Here is a 6,287-nt window from a genome sequence, read left to right on the forward strand (position 1 = left end):
CGTGGTGGAGGTATAGCAACCATTCATACTAAAGCTTTAGGCATGAGCCAGAAAGAAGGTGGGACATTCTCGTCTTTAGAAGTTCTTTTACTTAATATATGTGATCAAGGAACAAATAAACATTCCTTTTCATTAATTACAATTTACAGGCAGCCCGGGCCGAATTCTCAGTTCATACAGGAATTCTGTGAGTTTCTATCAAGTTTAATAATGTTTTCCAGTAAAATAATAATGGTCGGAGATTTTAATATCCACATTGACAATCCTCAAGATGCACTAAGTAAGGCTTTTATATCCGTCATAGACACTGTAGGTTTCATCCAAATTATAAAGGGGCCCACACACTACCACAACCACACTCTAGACTTAATACTTACCTTTGGAGTTGACATAAATAACTTAGCCATTCTCCCCCAGAGCACAGCAGTCTCAGATCATTACTTAATCTCATATGAAATTAATGTTAGTGGTAATCTGCGTTCATCACCATGTTATCAGAGGACTATAACTTCCTCCACAGCTGGCAGCTTTATCAGAAACCGTCCACAAACATCAGCTTCTGCCAGCTGTCCATCTAATCCTACCAAATTAGATATTATGACCACGTTCTATACTTTTCAATCTACTCTAGATAGTGTGAGTAAAAAGTAGAGTAGATAGAAAGAGTAAAATAGTAAGACAAAAAAAACTCGCCCCTTGGTATAACAATCATACGCGAGCTTTTAAACAGACTGCAAGACAACTAGAGTGAAAAGTGATTAAACTAGAAGTGTTCCAGTCTGCCTGGAAGGATAGAAGAGCACTTAGAGCACACTCAGACTATCTCTCCTCTCTCATAGAAAACAATAAGAATAATCCTAGATTACTATTTAGTACAATTTCTAAAGTAAGAGAGAACAAAACAGTTACTGATCCCCAGATGCCATTAGCCTATAGCAGCAATGATTTTTTGAACTTCTTTAGTGATAAAATAAAAAAAAATAAGGTAGAAAACACATCAGAACACACATTTAAAACTTTATAGACCTGCTGCCTTATAATGCCAGTCTAAATCTTGATAATATTATAATCACTGCAGAGAGGCTGGAATCACTCACCTTACTACAAGAAAATTAACTAGTTAAAATGGTTTCTTCTGCTAAATTTTCTACTTGTATGTTAGATCCGATTCCTACAGGCTTACTTAGAAATTTTAGAAAATAACCAAGCCGATTCTGTCAATGATAAACTCCTCTCTTAGTCTTGGATATATCACAAAAACTTTTAATCTAGCAGTAATTAGACCGCTATTATATCAAACTATAGACCTATCTCGAATCTTCCCTTTACATCTAAGATCCTGGAAAAAGCGGTAGCAAAACAATTAAGCTCCTATTTGTATAGGAATCATCTACATGAGAAATTTCAGTCTGGTTTCTGGCTACATCATAGTACAGAAACAGCACTTGTAAAAATTGTAAATGATCTTTTATTATTCTCTGACAAAGGAAATGTGTCTTTGCTAGTCCTCTTTGATCTTAGTGTGGCATTTGACACAATAGACCACGCTATCTTACTAGATAGATTGGGAAACTTTGTAGGGGTAACAGAAATAGCTCTTTCCTGGTTGAGGTCCTGCGTCACTGATCGCTATCAGTTAACCACAGCATAAATTTCCACTATTGTGCTGATGACACTCAGTTATATACATCAAGAAGACTGGATGATAAAATTAAACTTAACAAGATTGAGGACTGTGTAAAAGACATAAAAGACTGGATGTCGAGTAATCTTCTCTTACTTAACTCGGATAAAACTGAGGTCCTCCATCTTGGTCCAAAAGCAGCTAGAAACAAACTGTCTACCTTATCTCTTAAACTTAACAATTTCTCAGTTGCATCAAGCTCATCTGTTAAACATCTTGGTGTCATGATAGACCCTGATCTGTCCTTTGACGCTCATATAACTAATATCACTAGAACAGCTTCCTGCATCTCCGCAATATTGCTAAATTAAGAAATGCATTATCTCTACAGGATGCAGAAAAGTTAGTTCATGCTTTTATTACTTCAAGGCTGGATTACTGTAATGCCCTGCTGTCTGGATGTCTCAGCAAAAGCCTCAACAATCTTTAGCTAGTCCAGAACGCTGCAGCCAGAGTCCTCATAAGAACCAGAAAGTTCGACCACATTAACCCAGTTTTTATCAACCCTGCATTGGTTACCAGTTAAATGTCACATTGTTTATAAAATTCTATTACTGACTTATAGAGCTCTAAACGAACTCGCCCCTCAGTACCTGAGTGAGCTTCTCTCCTACTAATGAACCATCACGCCTATTTAGATCACAAGGTGCTGGCTTACTACTGGTACCTAGTTTTAATAAAGTTACATCAGGGGGGAGAGCTTTCTCATACAAAGCCCCCCAGCTCTGTAATAATCTTCCTGTTAATATTTGGGACTCAGCCACAGCCCCAGTTAATTCAAGCCTATGGTAATTAGTCTTCCCTGTCAGATCTAGACCTGCCAGAGTCTCTGCTGCTCTGTTAATACTGTAATCTGTGATCAGTCACTCATTACAGAACTAACTGTGTGTTTCTCTTTTGCCGAGTCGAACAGCTGCCCATCCTGTGCATTTGATGCTGTTGTCTCTTCTGCCTTGATCAAGTGCCACCGCCCGCCAGCTTTCTAGACCAGCTTGACCACCATGGAGCTTCTTGCTGTCAATTGACCTGCTGGAGTTGATTTTGCTCTCACTGTTATGTATTTTTAGCATCTATGCTTGTGATAGCAGAGCAGTTAGTCAAGTCAAACCGGCACTGTGGTGTTTGGATCTCTTTAGCCAAGTTAACTAGGAGAGAGGAGCTGGCTACCATTAGCTTAGCTAGGAGGCTCCAGCTCCAGACACCAGGGAAGAAGTTTAATTTTGGCTTTCTGCTCCTCCAACACCAGCCACTCGACTTTGCTTCCTCAGATTTGAGTCATTGTCATCTAAATTTGTGTCAGTAAATATTTTCTTAGTCAGAATTGAATCTGTTCTGTGGTGAGTAGCCCTGGTACATGCTAGCTAAGCTAATGCTAACCAGCTACTCTCTTCCTGATGGCAACCTTAGCAATTGTTGGTGATAGAAGCTTTTATGTTTATTGAATGGTGGATTCAAATCTGTACACTGCTTTCATTTATTTGAAAAACTGGATTTATTTATTTGGAATGTTTTAATTTGTGTAGTGTGTCTTCTTCTATATTACTCAACAGAGGGGGAAATGCCACCACCAGGGGATGCCACCTATAAAAGGGAAACATCCAGGAGGAAGCGTGAGGCTTTGCTTCTGCTCTGGCATGGCTTCCGTTGTGCTCCCGGTTCCATGACCAGTCATTTGAAAGAGGCTTTTTCTACAGAGCTGCATCTGTGCAAACAGATTCAATAAAGATACAAGGTCACTGTGAATGCACACTGCATCGAACCATCTGGAGGGCAAGAACACCTACGTAAGAATGCTGTTCATTGATCTCAGCTCAGCATTTAATACAATTATGCCCTCTAGACCGATCTCCAAGCTCAAGTTCTGTTAGGATGGGCAGCCACACTTCTTCCAGCCTCATTCTCAGCACTGGCTGTCCAAGAGGCTGTGTCTTACCACCCATAATTGCCTTGCCAAGCACAACTCCATCACCATCATGTTCATTGACAATACAACAGAAGTGGGCCTCATTTCTAACAACACTAAGAAAGCGAACAGAGAGGAGGTGAACCTTCTCACAGAGTGTCACACAGTCAACAATATTGCCCTCAATGTAGAAAAACCAAAGAGATTACTGTCAGTTTCAGGATGTGTAGCAGAGTGCACACACTTTAAATTCTTTGGAATTCATGAGAAGTACGAAGACAAGTCACAGTATCCCCATCTAAGAAATCAGGACTTGAGTTATATTGAACAGATGCTGAACAGATAATTAGGCCCAATCCCATTTCACCCATTGCCCCTAACACTTAGCCCTACCCCTCCGTTTTGCACATTCTCATCTAGGCGTAGGGTTTTCCCGATTGTTGTTGAGATGGAGGGGTAGGGTGAAGTGTTAGGGCTATTTGGCCTTTGAAACTGAGATTTTTCAGAGGCGCACTACAAACATGTTATGAGAAAATTCCCAAAATGCTATGCAAATCTTCGGCAAGATGTCTGCACAAGCGACCAAAGAGACACATAAATGTAAGTATTTCTCTGTCAAAAAGCTGTTGTATCACAAGAGAACCATTGTAATAGTGTTTTATGGTCATTTCCTTCATAACATGCATAAAAACTAGTAATGCTCTGATGTCTGTGGCAAATTTTTCCATTCTACTTTAAATGGTGTAGCATGTTCTGGTATGTGAGGTTGCCTCACCATTTAAGGATTGGAACGGGAAATTCATCATGAAGCTGGCAATTCAAAAGTTCAGCTTCATATGACCGAAGAATTCCTGATGGCGATAATAAATAATTGCCCCCCTCTTTGAAGGCGTATGATGCCCAAAATGTATTTAAGCAGTGAGAAACTGAACTTTTCTCTCCTCTGCTGTCACTGCAGGCTGGCAGGGTCGCCTACAGAGCAGCACTAGTTGGAATTGTTTATGTAAAGGTCACTGACAGCAACTGATGACGTATCTGGTTCTTGAAGGGTTGTCCCATTTCATAGGGGGAATATTTCAACCACTACCCCTTGTAAGTCAGTTTCAAGGGGGAGGGTTACACTCGAAAATAAGGGGTAGGGGTAAAAATAAGAAATGGAATTCGGCCTTAGAAGCAAGCTGTCACGGTTTTCGGGAATGTTCTTCCATTTGGCACCTCTGCCGCTCGCTGTTAATCATTTTCTGGTGCTATATTAACTCTTCAGCAGCTTGATTAAGATTAAGTGACCCTTATTAGTCCCACAACAGGGAAATTTCATCTCCACATTAAACCTGTCTGTGAAGTGAAACACCACATACACTCAGTGAGCACACACACTAGGGGGCAGTGAGCACACTTGCCTGGAGTGGTGGGCAGCCCAATCCACAGCACCTGGGGAGCAGTTGGGGGGTAGGTGTCTTGCTCAAGGACACCTCAGTCATGTGCTGTCAGCTCTGGGGATCGAACCGGCAACCTTCCGGTCATGAGGCTGGTTCCCTAACCTCCAGCCCATGACTGCCACAATATTAGACTGTGTCTCATACTGTTAAGGCTCAAGACGCATTGCCTGATCAGAAACACTTTCCCTTGTCGAAGATGGAGATGGCAGTAAAGAAAAAATGTGAACCTCACAAGACTCTCAACTGCAAAAGTGCCATTTGGATCGGTCACCCTCCACATTCTCTGGTAGGTAATGTATGCTAACTCTAAAAACACAGCAGCCCAGCCCACCCAGTTTCCCACCCAGCTCCACTTCCAAACCCATACATCATTGCAATGCCCCTCCCAGAATGCCCCACCCAATTTTTGAGCATTTTTAAAATTTTAGCCAGGGGTGGAGTCCTGAAAATAGTGGGGTGCAGCTACTCTTTACCAAATGTGAAATGTAACAGGAAATGTTGCCATGACCCTCTATATTCACATGGGGAGAAAGTCAATCTGTAAGCCCAGGTTTATTACATACTAAGGCTTATTCAGTCACTGCATGTACTTCATAGCGAACTGGTTGTGTAGTCTTAGATTATAGAAGTGTGCAATAAAACTTTGACCATTTGAAGGGTTAATCTTAAATTAACTTATATTTATATAATTATATATAATTATAGCTATGTGAATTCTCTACATACTCTACATTTCCCATAGTGTGCTGATCTCAGAGGTGACTTCATTCCTTTATTAGGAGCCTTTAAGCTTTTGTGGTCAATTCACACCTGTGATGTCATAAAAGTTTCACACTGGTGAGCTCATGCAGTTTCACATTAATGGCTTTAATAAACATTATGTTCACACGCTATGTGAAGACTGGAGGTGTGAGTGCATGTGTAGGAGTGTGTATTTTAAGTATTATTATCATGTTATATTTTAAGTATTATTATCATGTTATATGGAGCTGAGCCCCCGCACTCACCGAGTTAAAAGATGTTTGAAACAACCTCAGTCATTTTATCCGTAGAAACTTTATGCTGTTTATACATGATATTTGACAACATTCCTTTTTGTGTCTATAACATTTATTTTTGTATTAGATTTTTTTAAATTAAATTCTATACAACCATGTTTGTACCTAATATTAATATAACATTTGCTGTAGATGTTCTGTCTGTGTTTAAGGAACATTCAACTAAATATCCATTACATGGAACTGAACTTGAAACGGAGTTT

This window comes from Pygocentrus nattereri, chromosome 14, assembly GCF_015220715.1.
Source record: "Pygocentrus nattereri isolate fPygNat1 chromosome 14, fPygNat1.pri, whole genome shotgun sequence".
Classification (NCBI taxonomy): domain Eukaryota; kingdom Metazoa; phylum Chordata; class Actinopteri; order Characiformes; family Serrasalmidae; genus Pygocentrus; species Pygocentrus nattereri.